This window comes from Leucopleurus acutus (genome assembly GCF_964270905.1).
Source record: "Leucopleurus acutus genome assembly, chromosome: 4".
Classification (NCBI taxonomy): domain Eukaryota; kingdom Metazoa; phylum Chordata; class Mammalia; order Artiodactyla; family Delphinidae; genus Leucopleurus; species Leucopleurus acutus.
Genome location: NC_139146.1, coordinates 47886350 through 47908679, shown reverse-complemented (window position 1 = coordinate 47908679; position 22330 = coordinate 47886350). Strand labels below are relative to the sequence as shown.

General features: G+C 38.6%; 1 protein-coding gene across 4 annotated transcripts in view; it reads left to right on the top strand.

Moving 5' to 3' along the window:
- The window catches only part of KCNIP4 (potassium voltage-gated channel interacting protein 4), a gene marked incomplete at both ends in the record, with an annotated part of 1207446 nt that overhangs the window by 913115 nt on the left and 272001 nt on the right, over positions 1–22330 (top strand). The gene's annotated exons all lie outside the window — the stretch shown is intronic.

The window sequence follows — 22330 nt, the reverse complement described above, 5'->3', positions numbered from 1 at the left end:
AATGTTTTACCAAATGAATTATACAAGGGAGAAAGGAAAGGAAGGAAGGAAGGAAAGAGAGAGAGAGGAGGAGAGACACCTCCAGCTATCTCACTAGGTCCTCTCTGGGAATTACATGTACTTTCCACTCCTGTATTACAGTTTAGATTATCTAGAGTAGGAACATGTTCATTCAAGGAGGCTCTTATGGTTGCAGTGGAGTAAAGGGTCAGAGGGACAAGTGAAGGCCAGATTATGTAAGGCTTTGGGGACAATTTTAAGGACTTTGGCTGAGTAACTGAAATTGGAGGCTCTTGCATAGTTTTAAACAGATAAGTGACATGATCTGACTCCATGTTAAGTCTCACTCTGCCGCTTTGAAAGCAGAATGTATAGAGAGTAGAGATAGAAACATGTAGACCTATTAGAAAGTTATTACAGGAACTTGGGCTGGAGAAGATAACATCTCTGATCAGAGTGGCAGCAGTGGAGATGGTGAGAAGTGGTAAAACTTTGATTTGAAGGTAGAGGCATCAGGGTTCCTAATGAAGGACTCCGGTGTTGTTGACTTGAATGACTGAAAGCATGATGTTTTCATTGACAAAAATGAGAAATCTATGGGTGGAGCTGATTAGGAGGGAGGTCAGGAACTCAGTTTAGCACACGTTGATTATGAGATATCTATTAGACATTCAAATAGGGATGTCCAGTAGGCAATTAGTTATGAATCTGGAGCTTAAGAGGTTAGGGCTAGAAATATAAATTGTGAGTCGTCTACATATACAAGTTACTTAAAGCCATGAGGTTGCATAAGATCAAAAAGGAGTAAGTATATGTAAAGGCCTGAGTTCTGATACACTCCAACAAAAATAGTGGTCCATTCTCTCTTAAGTTAAAGTTTTTTCCACTTTTGTTCTTCAGAGGAGAAGCTGAGTTTATTTAAAAAAAAAAAAAAACAAACTTCCCATGCAATGGAGTGTTACTCAGCTTTGGAATGGTTGGGTGCCAATTCAAGAAGATTAGAGCTCAAAATGATGAGGGATCCTGTCTGAAATTGCAACATAACTGTCAAAACCAACTCTGAATAAATGTGACTGCATCAAACACTGCATTTATAAAAGTCTACCCTACAGACCAACACGCTTACAACAAAAACAGGCCTTTGGCACACCATCCTCATTACTGGAAATTATCTTGATGCCTCTTACCACCCACAAGCCAGTGATTCCTCTTTACTTCCTCTTGTTACCATAACAAAGTGCCACTAACGCCTCCCACTGTCTAGGACAAGTGCCTCCCATTGGTTGAATCCAACTAGAAACGAGAAAGCAAGGGATCCTGAGAGAAGCAGTATGTAGAAGTCAGGTCTCCTCCTTACATGTTCTTTTAACAACTTTTTCCTTTATAACGCTCTTTATAATTGTAATTTGTCTTTATTTTCAGGACTATTAGAAATAGCAGGACTATATTTTTCTCTTTCTCTTAGAATCTACACCACATGATGTCAAAGATTGTGCCAGTGTTGCTTATGATTATATCACCAAATCCTACTTTAGACCTGGCATATTGAAGGTACTCAATAAGTAGTTATTAAATATTTGAAAGAAAAAAATCAATCATCAATCAATCAACTTTTTTTCAGTTTGCTCTCTCCCTCAGTTGTTCTCACTCCATGAACCATCCTGGTTTCCACTTGGCTTCTGGCAGCAGTCTTGTCTTTGTCTCTTTAAGTCTCTTGCTAAATTCTTGGACTTGAGAACAAAATTTGACTCCAACTGCTTTGATAATTGGCCCATCCTAGGACAAGATTGCTAACTCCTCTGGCCACTCAGTTCTCCTTTACCTCCTAAGCTCTAAGGGACCTAAGCAGAACCTGCCCCCTCTCTTCTCCCTGGCTACCTCTCCTATATGGGGATCAGATAAACCCTATATGACAAATGATGAACTATGACAATCGACAGCAGTTTAAATAATGGTGACTATATGACTTTAACATGCTAAATTCTCATGCTTTTCTTTCCTTAGGAAATTGTTCATAATCATAACTCAAAGTAAAAGCTCTTTTGGCTTTTCCAGTAGGTCTCCTCTCGGGTTCTGCTTGGTACCATCTCATGTTCTCATTCTATTTTAGGGTAATTCAATGAGACCTGTATATTTAATCAAGTAATATTTTACTTTGCTATTTCTTCTTAACATTTTGAAAAAAAGATGAAAAAAAAAAAAGTCCCATGAAGGATTTGTCACTTTAAGAAAATAATACATTTACTGAACCCAGAAATGTATTTTCTAAGATTTGAGGTAATTTTTTTTTGATCAGGATAAAGTCAATAACAATAGAATCCTTTTGAAAAAACCAGAAAGTTCACTCCTGAATTAAGTATCTTGACATTCACTAAATGCCAGCAGTAAGGTTGAAATTTTGAAGGGATCATTAAGGAAAACTTTCTACTCAGCCTAAGTATAGCCAATTAGTAGAGATAATAATAGATTTATTGTTTGGTATTTAGTGAAAACTTTAGAAAATGTATCAACACATAGGGATTTCTTTGGAAATATATGCAGATGAAATGCAAGCTTTAAAAATCCTACTGTAAACTCTGTGATCTGGCAGGCTTAATCATATATTTTAGTTGTCAGAGAATCACTATACATACTACTCAATGTTTGCCAATTTTCCAAGAAGAAAACGGCTTAACAAAACATGGTACTGAATATAATTCAGTGTTTCACTCATGGTTCAGAAGAAAACTCAAAATTATGCCCAGTTCTCTTGTCAGCCACATCAACATCAGTCATCTTGAACCAGAGAATCTGTTAAAGACAGGACACTGTTGATGAATGATACCAATTGGTATTTAAAGACTCACTACACCAGCTAATAATGTTACCGGGAAAAGGCGTTAACTTACTTGATTTCAAACCATATTAAATTGAAAATATGTAGGTGTGATTTTATCAATAAAATAAGTTAATCAAAAATGGACAACAGAAACCATGATATAAAATTACAGTTACTTGCTAGATCATGAGGTACCTCTATGTTTAACTAAGGAATTGTCAGACTGCTTTCTAAGGAGGCTGCACAGTTTTACCTTCCACCATCAGTGTGTGAAGATTCCAATTTCCCCACATCCTCACTAAAGCTTTTTCTTATCTGTCTTTTTGATTATAGCCATACTAGTGGGTGTGAAAGAGTATCTTACTGTGATTTTGATTTTCGTTGCCCTAGTGACTTAAAGATGTGGCACATTTTTTGTGTGTGCTTATTGGTCATTTGTATCTCTTGGAATAAATGTCTGTTAAGATCGTTTCCTCATTTTTTAAATTGGATTATTATCATTTGAATATTAAGTTCTAGGAATTCTTTACCTACTCTAGATATTTCCCTTATCAGATATGTGATTTACAAAAATTTTCTCCCATTCTGTGGGTTATCTTTTCACTTTCTACTAGTGAATGTTTCATTTTGGTTATGATACTTCTTAACTCAAGCATTTCCATTTTGTTCTTTTTAAAAATAATTTCTATATCTTTACTGACACTCTGATGAGACGTTGTCATCACAGCTTCCTTTACTTCTATAATCATGATTTCCTTTAGGTCTTGTAACATTTTTATAATAGCTGATAGTTAATGGCTTCACTACTGTTCTGGTGTTTTCTTTCCTGAGGCATTAATTTTCTTATTTACATTTTTGGGATAAATATGGAATAAGAAAATTATGGGATAAGACATATTAAATGATGGTCAGAGTCATTTAGACCCAGTAATTTGTGATTTTTTTTTTGACAAAGAAAACTCTAGAGCTCATTTGTGATAGTTTTAGTAGGAATTAGAGGAATACCTTCTGAATTTTGTTTATTGTATTCTTGTATATGTGCTACTTCTGACATGCATCAAAAAAAAAAAAAAGAAAGAATCAAATTTTCTTCTTCAGATGATCTAATTCCAGGTTTAAATTCCTATGGATTCTCATTTTATGCTAGGGGATGCTAAAGACAGGGCAAAGGTACTGCTAGATATCTAGTCAAAAGAGTCAAAATTATCTTGAAAATCCTATAAGTATTAACCTCTTTACCTCCCCCTCCCCAATCTATATGGCTTTGTCATTCTGCACAGACAGATTTTTGAAATAGCATCAAGTGAAGTGGTTGGATTTGCCTAGGGCCTACATAATATGAAAAATGGGTTTGAGTTTGTTTATTTTTAAGATGCTTGTGCAGGTTGATTGTTTATAGGCTAGGTGCACATGTAATGTAATTTTATCAAGTATGGGATAGGCTCCATTCTCCAATGGTTAAAGGTGTCATGAGGAAATGCGGAGTGACTGAGAAAATGGGAACACCAATTAAAGTTATTTTAAACATCTTAAATATATTTAAAGGCTTAACAGGTTTTCTCTGTAGTGACTTCCCATTCTTGACAGACTCAGATAATTCTGTCTTCAGGAAGACAAGGTGTTAACTCTTCCTTCCAGCTCCTGTTATGCTTTTTTTTTTTTAACGTTTTTATTGGAGTATAATTGCTTTACAATGGTGTGTTAGTTTCTCCTTTATAACGAAATGAATCAGTTATACATATATCCCCATATCTCTTCGCTCTTGCCTCTCCCTCCCTCCCACCCTCCCTATCCCACCCTTCTAGCTGCTCACAAAGCACTGAGCTGATCTCCCAGTGCTATGCGACTGCTTCGACTAGCTATCTATTTTACATTTTGTAGTGTATATATATCCATGTATACACTACCACTCTCTCACTTTGTCCCAGCTTACCCTTCCCCTCCCCATGTCCACAAGTCCATTTTCTAGTAGGTCTACGTCTTTATTCCCATCTTGCCCCTAGGTTCTTCATGATCTTTCTTTTTTTTTTAGATTCCATACATATGTGTTAGCATATGGTATTTGTTTTTGTCTTTCTGGCTTACTTCACTCCGTATGACAGACTCTAGGTCCATCTCCCTCGCTACAAATAACAATTTCATGCCTTTTTATGGCTGAGTAATATTCCATTGTATATATTTGCCACATCTTCTTTATCCTTTCATCTATCGATGGACACTTAGGTTGCTTCCATGTCCTGGCTATTGTAAATAAAGCTGCAATGAACATTGTGGTACATGACTCTTGTTGAATTGTGGTTTTCTCGGGGTATATTCCCAGTAGTGGGATTTCTGGGTTGTATGTTAGTTCTATTTTTAGCTTTTTAAGGAACCTCCAAACTGTTCTCAGTAGTGGCTGTATCAGTTTACATTCCCACCAGCAGTGTATGAGGGTTCCCTTTTCTCCACACCCTCTCCAGCATTTATTGTTTCTAGATTTTTTGATGATGGCCATTCTGACTGGTATGAGGTGATACCTCATTGGAGTTTTCATCTGCATTTCTCTAATGATTAGTGATGTTGAACATCCTTTCATGTGTTTGTTGGCAATCTGTATATCTTCTTTGGAGAAATGTCTGTTTAGGTCTTCTGCCCATTTTTGGATTGGGTTGTTTGTTTTTTTGATATTGAGCTGCACAAGCTGCTTGTAAATTTTGGAGGTTAATCCTTTGTCAGTTGCTTCATTTGAAAATATTTTCTCCCATTCTGAGGGTTGTCTTTTGGTCTTGTTTATGGTTTCCTTTGGTGTGCAAAAGCTTTTAAGTTTCATTACGTCCCATTTGTTTATTTTTCTTTTTATTTCCATTTCTCTGCTAGGTGGGTCAAAAAGGATCTTGCTGTGATTTGTGTCATAGAGTGTTCTGCCTATGTTTTCCTCTAAGAGTTTTATAATTCTGGCCTTACATTTAGGTCTTTAATCCATTTTGAGTTTATTTTTGTGTATGGTGTTAAGGAGTGTTCTAATTTCATTCCTTTACATGTAGCTGTCCACTTTTCCCAGCACCACTTATTAAAGAGGCTGTCTTTTCTCCGTTGTATATTCTTGCCTCCTTTATCAAAGATAAGGTGACCATATGTGTGTGGATTTACCTCTGTGCTTTCTATCCTGTTCCATTGATCTATATTTCTGTTTTTGTGCCAGTACTGTACTGTCTTGATTACTATAGCTTTGTAGTATAGTCTGAAGTCTGGGAGCCTGATTCCTCCAGCTCTGTTTTTCTTTCTCAAGATTGCTTGGGCTATTCGGGGTCTTTTGTGTTTCCATACAAATTGTGAAATTTTTTGTTCTAGTTCTGTGAAACATGCCGGTGGTAGTTTGATAGGAATTGCATTGAATCTGTAGATTGCTTTGGGTAGTATAGTCATTTTCACAATGTTGATTCTTCCAATCCAAGAGCATGGTATATCTCTCCATCTGTTTATATTATCTTCAGTTTCTTTCATCAGTGTCTTAAAATTTTTTGCATACAGGTCTTTTGCCTCCTTAGGTAGGTTTATTCCTAGATATTTTATTCTTTTTGTTGCAGTGTTAAATGGGAGTGTTTTCTTAATTTCACTTTCAGATTTTTCATCATTAATGTATAGGAATGCAAGAGATTTCTGTGCATTAATTTAGTATCCTGCTACTTTACCAAATTCATTGGTTAGCTCTAGTAGTTTTCTGGTAGCATCTTTAGGATTCTCTATATATAGTATCATGTCATCTGCAAACAGTGACAGCTTCTTTTCCATTGTGGATTCCTTTTATTTCTTTTTCTTCTCTGATTGCTGTGGCTAAAACTTACAAAACTATGTTGAATAAGAGTGGTGAGAGTGGGCAACCTTGTCTTGCTCCTGATCTTAGTGGAAATGCTTTCAATTTTTCACCATTGAGGACGATGTTGGCTGTGGGTTTGTCATATATGGCCTTTATTATATTGAGGAAAGTTCCCTCTATGCCTACTTTCTGCAGGGTTTTTTATCATAAATGGTGTTGAATTTTATCAAAAGCTTTTTCTGCATCTATTGAGATGATCATATGGTTTCTATCCTTCAATTTGTTAATATGGTGTATCACATTGATTGACTTGCGTATATTGAAGAATCCTTGCATTCCTGGGATAAACCCCACTTGATCATGGTGTATGATCCTTTTAATGTGCTGTTGGATTCTGTTTGCTAGTATTTTGTTGAGGATTTTTTCATCTATGTTCATCAGTGATACTGGCCTGTAGTTTTCTTTCTTTGTGACATCTTTGTCTGATTTTGGTATCAGGGTGATGGTGGCCTCATAGAATGAGTTTGGGAGTGTTCCTCCCTCTGCTATATTTTGGAAGAGTTTGAGAAGGATAGGTGTTAGCTCTTCTCTAAATGTTTGATAGAATTCGCCTGTGAAGCCATCTGGTCCTTGGCTTTTGTTTGTTGGAAGATTTTTAATCACAGTTTCAATTTCAGTGCTTGTGATTGGTCTGTTCATATTTTCTATTTCTTCCTGGTTCAGTCTCGGAAGGTTGTGCATTTGTAAGAAGTTGTCCATTTCTTCCAGGTTGTCCATTTTATTGGCATATAGTTGCTTGTAGTAATCTCTCATTATCCTTTGTATTTCTGCAGTGTCAGTTGTTACTTCCCCTTTTTCATTTCTATTGATTTGAGTCTTCTCCCTTTTTTTCTTGATGAGTCTGGCTAATGGTTTATCAATTTTGTTTATCTTCTCAAAGAACCAGCTTTTAGTGTTTTTGATCTTTCCTTCATTTCCTTCATTTCATTTTCATTTATTTCTGATCTGATCTTTATGATTTCTTTCCTTCTGCTAACTCTGGGTTTTCTTTGTTCTTCTTTCTCTAATTTCTGTAGTTGTAAGGTTAGGTTGTTTATTTGAGATGTTTCTTTTTTCTTGAGGTAGGATTGTATTGCTATAAACTTCCCTCTTAGACCTGCTTTTGCTGCATCCCATAGGTTTTGGGTCGTCGTGTTTTTATTGTCATTTGTTTCTAGGTATTTTTTGATTTCTTCAGCGATTTCTTGGTTATTTAGTAGTGTATTGTTTAGCCTCCATGTGTTTGTATTTTTTACATATTTTTTCCTGTAATTGATACCTTGTCTCATAGCGTTGTGGTCAGAAAAGATACTTGATACGATTTCAGTTTTCTTAAATTTACCAAGGCTTGACTTGTGACCCATAATATGATCTATCCTGGAGAATGTTCCATGAGCACTTGAGAAGAAAGTTATTCTGTTGCTTTTGAATGGAATGTACTACAAATATCAATCAAGTCCATCTCGTTTAATGTATCATTTAAAGCTTGTGTTTCCTTATTTATATTCATTTTGGATGATCTGTCCATTGGTGAGAGTGGGGTGTTAAAGTCCCCTACTATGGTTGTGTTACAGTCGATTTCCCATTTTATGGCTGTTAGCATTTGCCTTATGTATTGACATGCTGCTATGTTGGGTGCATAAATATTTAAAATTGTTGTATCTTCTTCTTGGATTGATCCCATGATCATTATGTAGTGTCCTTCTTTGTCTCTTGTAATAGTCTTTGTTTTAAGGTCTATTTTGTCTGATATGAGAATTGCTTCTCCAGCTTTCTTTTGATTTCCATTTGCATGGAATATCTTTTTCCATCCCCTCACTTTCAGTCTGTATGTGTCCCTAGGTCTGAAGTGGGTCTCTTGTAGACAGCATATATACAGGTCTTGTTTTTGTATCCATTCAGCCACTCTATTTCTTTTGGTTGGAGCATTTAATCTATTTACATTTTAGGTAATTATCAATATGTATGTTCCTATTACCATTTTCTTAATTGTTTTCGGTTTGTTATTGTTGGTCTTTTCCTTCTCTTGTGTTTTCTGCCTAGAGAAGTTCCTTTAGCATTTGTTGTAAAGCTGGTTTGGTTTTGCTGAATTCTCTTAGCTTTTGCTTGTCTGTAAAGGTTTTAATTTCTCCAAATCTGAATGAGGTCCTTGCTGGCTAGAGTAATCTTGGTTGTGGGTTTTTCCCTTTCATCACTTTAAATATGTCCTGCCACTCCCTTCTGGCTTGCAGTTTCTGCTGAAAGATCAGCTGTTAACCTTATGGGGATTCCCTTGTATGTTATGTGTTGCTTTTCCCTTGCTGCTTTTAATATTTTTTCTTTGTATTTAATTTTTGATAGTTTGATTAATACGTTTCTTGGCATGTTTCTCCTTGGATTTATCCTGTATGGGACTCTCTGTGCTTCCTGGACTTGATTAACTATTTCCTTACCCATATTTGGGAAGTTTTCAACTATAATCTCCTCAAATATTTTCTCAGTCCCTTTCTTTTTCTCTTCTTCTTCTGGGACCCCTATAATTCAAATTTTCGTGCATTTAACATTGTCCCAGAGGTCTCTGAGACTGTCCTCAATTCTTTTCATTCTTTTTTCTTTATTCTACTCTGCGGTAGTTGTTTCCACTATTTTATCTTCCAGGTCACTTATCCGTTTTTCTGCCTCAGTTATTCTGCTACTGATCCCTTCTAGAGAATTTTTAATTTCATTTATTGTGTTGTTCATTATTGTTTGTTTGCTCTTTAGTTCTTCTAGGTCCTTGTTAATCATTTCTTGTATTTTCTCCATTCTATTTCCAAGATTTTGGATCATCTTTACTATCATTATTCTGAATTCTTTTTCAGGTAGACTGCCTATTTCCTCTTCATTTGTTAGGTCTGGTGGGTTTTTACCTTGCTCCTTCATCTGTTGTGTATTTCTTTGTCTTCTGATTTTGCTTAACTTACTGTGTTTGGGGTCTCCTTTTCCCAGGCTGCAGGTTCATAGTTCCCATTGCTTTTGGTGTCTGCCCCCAGTGGCTAACGTTGGTTCAGTGGGTTGTATAGACTTCTTGGTGGAAGGGACTGTTGCCTGTGTTCTGGTGGATGAGGCTGGATCTTTTCTTTCTGGTGGGCAGGTCCACATCTGATGGTGTGTTTTGGGGTGTGTGTCATTTTATTATGACTTTAGGTGCCTCTCTGCTAAGGCGTGGGGTTGTGTTCCTGTCTTGCTAGTTTTTTGACATAGGGTGTGAAGCACTGTAGCTTGCTGGTCGAGTGGAGCTGGGTCTTGGTGTTGAGATGGATGTCTCTGGTAGATCTTCACCGTTTGATATTACATGGAGCTGGGAGGTCTCCAGTGGACCAATGTCCTGAACTTGGCTCTCCTCAGAGGCACAGCCCTGATGCCTGGCTGGAGCACCGAGAGCCTATCATCCACACGGCTCAGAATAAAAGGGATAAAAAAGGAAAGAAAGAAAAAGATAAAATAACATAAAATAAAAAGATATAAAAATTAAAAAAATAATTATTAAAAAAACTTATTAAGTAATTAAAAGAAAAGAAAGAGAGAACAACCAAACCAAAAAACAAATCCACCAATGATAACAAGCGCTGAAAAGTATACTAAAAGAAACAAAAACAAAAACGGACAGAACCCTAAGACAAATGGTAAAAGCAAAGCTATACAGACAAAATCACACACAGAAGCATACACATACACACTCATAAAAAGAGAAAAAGGGAAAAATATATATATATTGTTGTTCCCAAAGTCTACTTCCTCAATTTGGGATGATTTGTTGTCTATTCAGGTATTCCACAGATGCAGGGTATATCAAGTTGACTGTGGAGAGTTAATCCACTGCTCCTGAGGTTGCTGGGAGAGATTTCCTTTTCTTTGTTCGCACAGCTCCTGGGATGCAGCTTCGGATTTGGCCCTGCCTCTCTGTGTAGGTCACCTGAGGGCGTCTGTTCTTCGCTCAGACGGGATGGAGTTAAAGGAGTGGCTGCTTCAGGGGCTCTGGCTCACTCAGGCCGGGTGGGGGGAGGGGTACGGAGTGTGGCGTGAGCCTGTGGCAGCAGAGACGAGCTTGACGTTGCACCAGCCTGAGGCGCGCTGTGTGTTCTCCCGGGGAAGTTGTCCCTGGATCACGGGACACTGGCAGTGGCGGGCTGCGCCGGCTCCCGGGAGGGGAGGTGTGGAGAGTGACCTGGGCTTGCACACAGGCTCCTTGGTGGCCGCAGCAGCAGCCTTAGCATCTCATGCCCGTCTCTGGGGTCCGCACTGATAGCCACGGCTCGCGCCTGTCTCTGGAGCTCCTTTAAGCGGTGCTCTTTATCCCCTCTCCTCGCGCACCAGGAAACAAAGAGGCAAGCAAAAGGCTCTTATCTCTTCCACAGCTCCAGACTTTTCCCCAGACTCCCTCCCGGCTAGCCGCGGTGCACTAACCCCTGCAGGCTGTGTTCACGCCGCCAACCCCAGTCCTCTCCCTGCGCTCCGACCGAAGCCCGAGCCTCAGCTCCCAGCCCCCGCCCGCCCCGGCGGTTGAGCAGACAAGACTCTTAGGCTGGTGAGTGCTGGGCGGCACCGATCCTCTGTGTGGGAATCTCTCGCTTTGCCCTCCGCACCCCTGTTGCTGTGCTCTCCTCCATGGCTCCGAAGCTTCCCCCCTCCACCACCCGTAGTCTCCGCCCGCGAAGGGGCTTCCCAGTGTGTGGAATCCTTTCCTCCTTCACAGCTCCCTCCCACTGGTGCAGGTCCCATCCCTGTTCTTTTTTCTCTGTTTTTTCTTTTTTCTTTTGCCCTACCCAGGTACGTGGGGACTTTCTTGCCTTTTGGGAGGTCTGAGGTCTTCTGCCAGCATTCAATAGGTGTTCTGTAGGAGTTGTTCCACGTGTAGATGTATTTCTGATGTATTTGTGGGGAGGAAGGTGATCTCCACATCTTACTCTTCTGCCATCTTGAAGCTCCTCCCTCCTCTTTTGCTTTGATACTCAGTCATACAAATCATTTTATTAAGTTTTTAATTGACTCTATTCACTCACTATTTTCATAACCATCTGAAGGGGTTAATCATGATAATAGTTTCGGGTTACCTTCTAGTCTTGATAATGAAAATAATACAATAAAACTTGGAAAAGTGCTCTATTTTCTTGGATACCAGATTACTGAAGTCATCTTTCTGAAGAAACAAGCTCATATATCTAAAGGATGATAGAATGGCAATACTATGAAGCATCTAAATTTAAAAAAAAATTCTCTGTGCGTTCTAGAGATCATGTCCTTTTTGGGTGGGTCAGTCATGAACAGTTTGGAAATCCGGAGTGCAGAAGGTGCCTACCTTCCTACAGACAGGAGAGTATCACCTCAAATATACTGTGGTTCAAACCGAGTGTATGTTGATAAAAAGCCCCAGCCCATCACTCTCTTTGTTACTTTTTTAATTGATACGTATTTGTGGCCTGAGCCAGTGACATTATATATGTTATTATATTTTGAATAAAACGACATGGTAAATGTTATCATTTCTTATTTTACAGACTGTGGCTCAGTAGAGTCAAGTGACTGGCTGAAAGTTATGGGCTAGTGTTATAGGCCAAATTATGTTTCCCCAAAATGCATATGTTGAAGTCTTAACTCTCAGTATTTCAGAATGTGACTGTATTTGGAGATAGGGCCTTTAAAGAGGTAATTAAATTAAAATGAGCCTTACTCCAATATGACTGGCATCTTTATAAGAAGAGGAACTTAGGACACAGACTCACATAAAGGGAAGATGCTGTGAAGACATAAGGAGAAGATGGACATCTAAAAGCCAAGGAGAGAGGACTCAAACAAACCCAACCCTGCCAACACCTTGAGTCGCCTCCAGAACTGTGAGAAAATACATTTGTGTTGTTTTACCTACATAGTTTTCGATACCTTGTTGTGGCAGCCCCAGCAAACTAATACGGTTAATAATTCATAAATTCAACTCAATATTGTCAGAATTTGGAATTAACTATACCCCAAACTTTCATAAACAAATTCAGCTTGAAATACCACTGACATTTATGTTGCTCATGTTAATATCTCCTGTGTTAGTCCAGGTTTTCCAAGAAGTAGATCTCAAGAAAATTATAAATGTACAAGAATTTTTTATAAATTTATTTTATTTTTGGCTGTGTTGGGTTTTCGTTGCTGCCTGGGGGCTTTCCCTAGTTGTGGTGAGCGGGGACTACCCTTTGTTGCGTTGCACAGGCCTCTCGTTGCTGTGGCTTCTCTTGTTGCGGAGCACGGGCTCTAGGCACCCGGGCTTCAGTAGTTGTGGTACGTGGGCTCCGTAGTTGCGGCTCGTAAGCTCTAGAGCACAGGCTTAGTAGTAAATGTACAAGAATTTTATTAAGAGAAATGCCTGTAAGAGAAAATGGGGAGAGAAAGGCTGGGAGAGTCATCAAACTATGATGTAAGTCTGACCCCAAGTGAAGAAGACAGAGAAGGAAAGTTGGAGGAACCATCTAGACTGTGTAATCCTTTGAGGATTCCTGAAATAAAGTTAGCTGTGAGAGGAGTCCCTGTCTCCCAGAGATAAGCCTGCCTTAGTATCTACAATAAGCTTTGTTATTGGATATACTAGTCTGTGGAATGTGTGACTTTAGTGCAAATGTGCAAAAGTGGTAGCAACTATGACCCTTAGTCAACTACCTCCTTGTGTTGGATGTCTGTAAGATACATTCTTATAGACATTGTTAAAGGAAAAATAATATTCTAACTGTTACGGAAAAATTTATTCAAGGACATTTGTTAAAGCACAGTAAGGTAGACTTTATTCTACGGGGCCATGGTGATAGGTGTAGGGACCACTGAAATGGGATTTTATGGCGGGGTAGAAAGATTGAATTCAACTCTGAAAACAGCATGGAAAAGTGAGAACTTATAGCCAAGGAGAAGGGTGGTGATCAGTGGATGGAACATTACAAAAAGGAAACATCAGAGGGAAGAGAAGATTTTGGCTAAACCAATCTAACAGGATTCTTGCTGAAGACAGGCCAGGGTGATCACCTGGGGGAAGGTGGAGAATGAGAAACCCAATTAGATATAGAAAGTGAACATATATGGAGGACTGGGGATCCTGGCTAAACAATTAGCAGAATTCTTGCTAAAACTGGGCAATACAAAGAGGAATACAGAAGTTCAAAAATCAAGGCTTGGTTGAAAATTTCAAGGGAGCCTGAATAGAATTTGGTCAGGAGAAGGTTCTCCGCCAACACCTCATCTCCACATTTCCTAACCTTCTGAAATAGCTTTGATTTTATAAGGGCAGATCATATGCACCATCTCTGAAGCAACAGGTGTATTTTAGTCAACAGATACGTGTTGAATACTTAATGAAGGCTTGTCAACCATAAAGGAGCTAAGGAACTTACAGGGAGTCTAAAAACTTGTTGAGGAATCATGAGTTTTGCATGCAGGACCTTGGAGAATAATTCAAGAAAGCAGTCAATCATACAGTTCAGACTGATTTCCTATGATTCACATACCACATAGTTCAAGAAGATGACTTTAGGTGGCATATGGGTGACTTTTTATTTTATAGTTAATTATCTGTTTTAACATACTAGAAAAAATAAAACATAAACGCTGTGATTTAATTGACAGTATCGCTTAAGCTAAAGATGAACTTAATTAGACATTAGGACAACTAGTCCATGGGTAGAGCAAACACTATGAAGACTCATTAAAGTTTAGAAAACATTGACATGAAGAATGTACGATTCAGATATGAGTCATTAAATGATAGAATCAATGGTCAAAAGAAAAAATGGCTCCTGTTGAATTTCAAATGAAAATTAGGCCTCTGGAAGGCAACGTTTTAGTTACTATGTGAAATTAGCATTTAATTATTTTCTTAAGAATTTTAGACTAAGATTTAAGATTTCCTCCAATCTTGATATTTTATTTTTTAAAAATTAGCGCTTTCTCCTGAGCTCATTCTCTCAGTATTTATTGAGAACCTACTGCATGTCAGGTGCTGTGCTCAATCAAAAAACTCAGGATGTAAAAGACTCAGTTCTTTCCATTATGAAGCTCTCTATCTTATGAGGCAGTCAAAACCAGACCATTACAATGTAGTATGTTTGGGGTAAAGGATACGTGTGGAGCATTACTGGTCACTGAAACTGAGCCCCTCATTCAGCTTGTGAGGGAGCAGGGAAGGAGTCCTGGAGAGTCAGTCAAGTGTCAGGTTAACATAGACAGGGAGTGTGGTGTGGATGAAGATTCTATCAGTGACTGTAGAGCTGCTGGAGACCAAGGGGTGAAGCAGGAAGTTGCATGTAATTAATTTTATTTTTATTCTGGTAAAATATATATAACATAAAATTTACCATTTTCACCATTTTAAGTGTAAAGTTCAGTGACATTAAGTACATGTTATGCAACCATCACCACTGTCCAGCTCCAGAACATATTTATCATCTCAAACTGAAACTCTTTACCTGTTAAACAATGATTTACAACAGCCTCTCCCCATAGTCCCTGGAACCACTATTCTACTTTCTATCTCTATGAATTTGCCGACTCTGGGTACCTCAGATAAGTGGAATCTTAAAACATTCTTTCTTTTATGTCTGACATTTCACTTAGCATAATGTTTTCAAGGTTCACTCATGTTGCAGTGTGTATCAGAATTTCACTTCTTTTTAAATCTGGATAACATTCCATTATATGTATATTATACCACATTTTGTTTACCCATTCATCTCCTGATGGACAGTTGGATTGTCTCCACATTTTGGCTATCATGTAAATAACACTGCTGGGGAAATTGATCTACAAATATCTGTCCAGTACCTGCTTTGAACTCTTTTGGGTATATATCTAAAAGTAGACTTGCTGGATCATATGGTAATTCTGTTTAACTTTTTGAGAAACCACCAAATTGTTTTCCATGGCAGCTACACCATTTTACATTCCTACTAGCAATGCACAAGTGTTCTAATTTTTCCACATCCTCACCTACACTTGCAATTTTCCATTTTTTAAACTAATAACCATCTGAATGGGGATAAAGTAATATCTCATTGTTGTTTTGATTTGCATTTCCCTAGCAAAAGGCATGCAGTTTTGAATGTTATTCTTTGAGTGATGTGCAGACACTGATTGGTTGTAATCATTGCTTTCCTGTGATTCAGGGGTACAAGTATATTTGCATTTTAAAAGATCACCCTGGCTACAATATAGCTGTTGGTTTTATGGAGAGGACTGGGGCAGGAAGGGCAGGAGCAAGGCCGATTCAGCAGTCCAGGAGAGAGGGACAGAAGACATGAGACCCAGTCAATAAACAGTGTGGGAGGGCTTCCCTGATGGCGCAGTGGTTGGGAGTCCGCCTGCCGATGCAGGGGACACGGGTTCGTGCCCCTGTCCGGGAAGATCCCACATGCCGCGGAGCGGCTGGGCCCGTGAGCCATGGCCGCTGAGCCTGCGCCTCCGGAGCCTCTGCTCCGCAACGGGAAAGGCCACAGCAGTGAGAGGCCTGCGTACCGCAAAAAAAATAAAAAATAAAATAAAATAAATAGTGTGGGAGCAATGTGAGCAGGACTTGAGGGATTAGACATGATGAACTTTGAGGGAAAATAAGGAGTCAAGACATTGCCCTGGACCATGATATTCTACCCTCAAATTTCTGCAGAATGAGTCACACCTTCAGATTAAAGGCGTCTGTTCCAAGCTAAGTATGTTGCCTAGAAGAGCTAGCGCATTAAGCTGTCATTGCCTGTTAACATCACACCATGTAGAAAACTGGTCATTGCCCCAACGCCAAGTAAGATCTTGAGGGATACAGGACAGATGTACTTTCAAACACTGCTTCATTTTCAATTTGGAAGGTAGACATAATTTAGTCTTACTTCCTGTGTGGTACCCAAACCCCTACTTTATAAGCCTAATCTAGTTTCCAGGCCCTTGTTCTGTGACATGGGATGCCAGACATGAAAAGCACATATGTATTTGGAGAGTCTAGTGATTAGATTCTTCACCTTGACTTCACACCATTTTTTTTTTCTCCCCGGAAGACCTTAGACCAAGTTATAGTCAATGACCATTTATTGAGTGCCTAGTCTATGCCAAGCACAATGCTTAGCTCACCAAGCACCACGAGGCTTGATCTCTGCCCTCTACAAGCTTATGTTCTGTTGAAATGTTGGAATTTTGTGTAGAAATAATTCGTGACACCCTTGTTCAGTTGTGCCACAATTGCTTCACTTACAAATTAGCTTAGAAAATTCTTATGACTCTGTTTGATTCTTCTTCTCTCTTTCTTTCTTTCTGAAAGACTCCAAGCATCAAAACTATTTTGAGACCAGTTTGGGCTTCTTTGACTATGAAACAGTTAGGAGATAATTCATCCAGCTTGTCTCTATTATGCCACAGAAGCTAAGTGATGAAATTAGATTCTAAGTGGAACAAACAAAAAAAAATTAAGTACATATAAAAAGACATCTGTTGAATCTGGGGATAGTGAGAAAGTAAGGGACTTTTTCAAAAGGCACTTTGGAAGTAGGATTTTAATGGGATTGGTTATGCTTCATTAAGGCCAAATTTGGGAGTGTCATCTATACAGCCAGTATCAAAGAGCCTTACTATTTGTTGACTTAAACACAAAGTGAGAAAGAGATTTTATTATAAATGTGTTTTTCTAGCTGGAAATTAAGAAATTGAAACACTCAGTAAGCACATATGCCCAGAGATCTGGTTATCATGAACATTTTCTATAAACCTAAATTATAAATCATCATTTATAGTGCAGGAACAGGTACAACGTAAGTATGCAAAGCTGTTACGATAATTGATGCTATTTTTCCAAAGTTGGTTGTAAATAATACCATGCACAGGAAGATGGAAAAGTACTGAGGGAAATAATAGGTTTCTTCAAGAATCTGAGACCCTTTAAAGATCAGAGCAATGACAACTTGAGAATAGCTAACCTTATGACTCAATGATCAGAAGACATTTCAGAAACAAGGATTGTATGAAATCTTGAGTCAGTTACACAGAGTGCAAACAGATCTACTGCAATGCAACCAGAAAGTGAATATGGTAGAAGCAGCACTTCTAAAGTTAATGAGGAGAAATCATGATGCTGGGTTAGTGTATACTTCACAAGAAGGCAAAGATGCCAATTATTTCCAGTTGTTTTTTTACATAACTGCATTTTATTCCCTCTCTCTTGATGCCCCTAATTATAATCAAAATTATCATTCATCTTTTGCCCAATTATTCTCCTATTTTTCATATGGTGCTGCTAAATATCTGGAGACACTTAGTAGAGTAATGAGGTATATTCCCAGATTATGTCTCCTGAAAGGTAGATCTTGGGACAGCCTGCTCCAACACAAAGTAATTTCTGAAACTGTTTGGTTTCATCAACCCTTGATCTGGTAGCATCAAATCACCTAGTGTCAACTGAAATTGATTTTATTTCAACTGAAAGTCAAAGTGTACAAAGAAAATCTTGAAAAAAATAAAAGTAAAAAAATCATAGTTTACACTTTCAAACGTATCTTGTCCTACAAAATTTTCACCTCATCTATACACTTAATATACTATGTCATTTTTGCTAAAAATCAGTGTAATTGGTCTCCAAGCAAGTTTTGCAAACCTGATAGTGAAGGCATTCCTGTTAGTCTATGGTATGTCCCAGTTTTGTCCCCAAAGCAGAATTCTGTAGTGTGTTCACTTAACTTGATTGCAGAACTGGTCTCCAAATACAATTTTGCTATTTCCAAAAATCAAATCCATGGTGTAAAGGGCAGGGATTTTCCTGACAGAGGACATTCAAAGAACACGCCACAAGTTCTGCAGGCATTTTGCATGGGGAATTTAAAAAAGTGTTCAAGCCTCAGTCACACCATTAAACTAAGCATGTGACTCCCCAAGGTACTTCTAGGGAAGGTACCATATTTCATTTAAATGTATAAATTCTGCTTTAAAAGTTTTTTCAGCTTTATTGAGGTATAGTTGGTGTGCAAAAAAACCTGCACATAATTAATGTATACAATTTGATGAATGTGGACATTTGTGTACACTCATGATAACATCATTACAATCAAGGTAACAAATACATATATCACCTCCAGAAGTTTCCTTGTGCCCCTTTGTTGTTATCGTTTTAATTTAAAAATCAAATACATGACTTTATAGTCACATCTAGGATGACTTCTGTGAACGGGGCAGGAAAAAAAAAGTGTAGACATATTTCTATAAGAAGGAACCAGAGAAAATGCCTGTTGCTTTTTCATTGCTGTTGTCGGTGGTGTTGTCTATGTCTCCTATGGCTTCTAGTATCTTCAAGACCCTCCATACTTAATTAGTAACAGAGGCACATCTAAGAAACAATAGGTATGTGACCTTAATTACCCCTCACAGAGAACTTTGCAGTTGGTATATACCTGTTACTTCCTAGGGAGCCAGGGATGAGCCCTGAAATGATGTCTGTCTTAGAACATCAAATATCATTGCCATACTTGAAAGGCAACCTCAGTATATACTAATCATGGGAAGGAGCGAGTTGAGGTGCAGTGGTTTCTAAAACAGCCAAGAGTCAGAATCTCCTGTGGAGATGGTCCTATCCTCAGTCTGGCTGAATCCTTATAAAGGAGGGTGGGTCCTAGATGTTGGTGTTATTTGAAGATCCCCATATGTGAGACTAATATATCTGATCCTCAGATCAGTGTTTGTAGCCACCTAAGCTTAGTGAAATGAGACCTAGATGAGGGTCCTTGTGACACTGTTTCCTACCTATAAGACCAGGCACAAGTTACTTAACCTCTCTGAACCTCAGAGTCCCCATTACTAAAATGGAAGTCTATATTGCTACCCCATGATACTGTTAGGGTTTAATAAACCACACATGAGATATATCTGGTGCACAGTAGGCTCTCAAAAGAATCCTGTTTCCTCTTCTTTTAACATCACTCCTCTCCCCAGTCAGTAGGTGTTACAGACTGAATGTTGACTAAATGTAAGACTAAAATTCATGTTGAAGCCCTAACCAAAATGTGATGCTATTTGGAGATGGGGCCTTTGGAGGTAATTAGGATTAGATTAGATCATGAGGGTGAGTCTTTAGAATGAGTTTAATGGCTTTATAAGAAGATGAAGATTCTGTGTGTGTGTGTGTGTGTGTGTGTGTGTGTGTGTGTGTGTGTGTGTGTGTGTGTGTGGTGCATATACCAAGGAAAGGCCATGTGAGAACTTAGTGAGAAGTCAGCCATCTGCAAGCTAGGAAGAGAGCTTTCACCAGGAACCAAATCAACCAGCACCTTGATTTTGGACTTCCCAGCCAACTGTGAGAAAGAAATCTCTGCTGTTTAGTCCACCTAGTCTATGGTATTTTGTTATGACAGCCCAAGCAGACTAAGGTGTAGGCAAACAAGACTTTTAAAATTGCATAGACACAGTCAGTACAGCTGAGTAGGAATGGGGTGTGGGCAGAACTTTTTTCCTGTAAGTAGACCTTTTTAGAGCATGTGTCTGGAGAAGCTCAGAGCAGGCAGCCTGTCTCAGCCAGAGAGAGGAAGCTGAGCCCGTGTTTTCCAGCTGCCTTAGGCAGGACATGGACTAAGATGCCCTAGGAACTTGGAAATAGAGGGGAAAATAATGTCTTCTGAGAATAAAGATAAATTAAAATGCATTACAATAGATATATGGGGAAAAACGAGATGGTAATTAAATGCATTACAGAGCAGTTTAGGAACAACCAAAGGTTCCATCAAGGAAATTTGGATTAATCTCTATGAGACAGTCTGGAAGTGATTATATTATCTACCTGGAAACCTAACCAAGCATGCATGCCCTGTTTAGATTTAAATTGTGTGGCAAGGAAGGATATGATCAATCCTTAACACAGAAAAGGAAAGAAAGTCTCCAGGGCCAGAAGAAATTTGGAGAATTCAGTTTCATAATGTTTTTCATTCATGGTGAAGGCTCTTAATCCAGAGTTTATTGAAACTAGCCTTTGTGGTCATCCAGACTTACCCTGAAATTTCATTTGTTACAGAACTCAGATTTGGCTGCTTGCCACTCAAAAGCCAATAATCTAGAGGCAAGTGTTGGCAGAAAGGAAAGTTGCTTTAATCAGAAAAGCCAGCAATCTGGGGAGAAGATGGACTCATGTCCCCAAAACCAACTCTGAATATTCTGCTCAGCCATGGAAGTTTTTAAATGGAAAAGGGGAAGTAATTGCACTTAATCACTGAGATAGGGGATTGGACTTGTAGCCATCTCCCGCTGTGTGCATGCTTGTCGACTCCTTGTGATCTTTCTTTAGGTGCTATCTTTTTTCACACAGTTTGTTTGTGAGTTTACTGAATATGAAGCTAGGGAAGAGATCTGGTCATCTGTTAATTATTTATTCTTCATTGCTACTGCTTTGACCTTGGAAAGAGCCAACAAGTTAGACAAGGTAAAAAGTTTTGAAAGGTGTGCTTGAGCTGGAGATGAGTAGAGCATGGGGGTGCCTGGTTTAAGGTTAGTTACAATACAGCTCTGTTAAAGTGACAAGACAAAAGGGGGTCTTCTGCAAGGAGGTCTTTCCTGACAAAAGCTGCTTACACATTCACTCACTATTCATTCACTTGTTGAACAGATATTTATTGAGTAGCAACCATGTGCCATTCACTGAGACAGGTGCAGGTGCACATGTCATGGATCCCACCGCTTATGTGCATGATGTGTGTAATAGGGTGTGTGAATTTGCCTTTTCTAAGGAGTTTCACACCTTTCATCAGATTTTCAAATGATTAAGAACCAGAAATCAGTGGGCAATTTAGCTCACTCTAGTTTATTATTATGATCCAGGAATCATCTGCCCCTCTATTGTTTGTGAATGTTTTTTCTAGTACACTAGTTCAATAGTTTGCAAAATGTATAAGGCAGACAGCAGAAATCCTGAGATTCCAATCTTTGGAGGAGAGTGAAAGGGATGTATAAGTTTGAGGGTGAGGATTCTTGGCATTATATTATTCAAATGTTTCTCCTAAAGAAGCACCCAGTAATTAGCTCCTTGCAGTTTTCTAAAAGGAAAATGCCCATAGCTATACGATGAAGTTGCCTTTATTCTGACCCATAAGAATGACTAATTTCATAAATAAGAGGTTTGTTTTTAACAAAGACATTTTATAGCATAGCAGCTCTATGACAAGCAGAATAGACAACCAAATTTTAGCCATAAACACTGGTAAGACTTAATGGTATGGACTCCCAACATTGTTTATCACACTCTACAAATGAAAAACCAACTGGAAAACAAAGAGGATGGCGTGGGGATAGAGTGTGGTAGCAAACCTTAGGAAGTGAACACAATTCTAAGGTGTTTTTTTTAATAACAAAAACCAGGGATAATTGGATGTGATTTTTTAAGCTAGAGCAATCAAGTTTTTTCTCTATTCCCATCCTGCCTGCAGGCCTCAGTTCTGAGCAACATTGCTTGGTGGAAACATTTTGGCAGCTACCATATATTGCAGGCTTAAACAGGTTTTTAATCATCCCAGACAGGGGGGACATTTTATTTGCAACTAGAAGCAGGGTATAAAATGGGAAGCTCATTAGGAACAAAAACAGATGAGCTCCAATTAGACTAACTGTTCTCTGGCAAACCCCTGGTGTCTTGGAGGGTAACTTTGCTTAACTAAGGTGTACAGAACAAACAAGCGTGCTTGAGG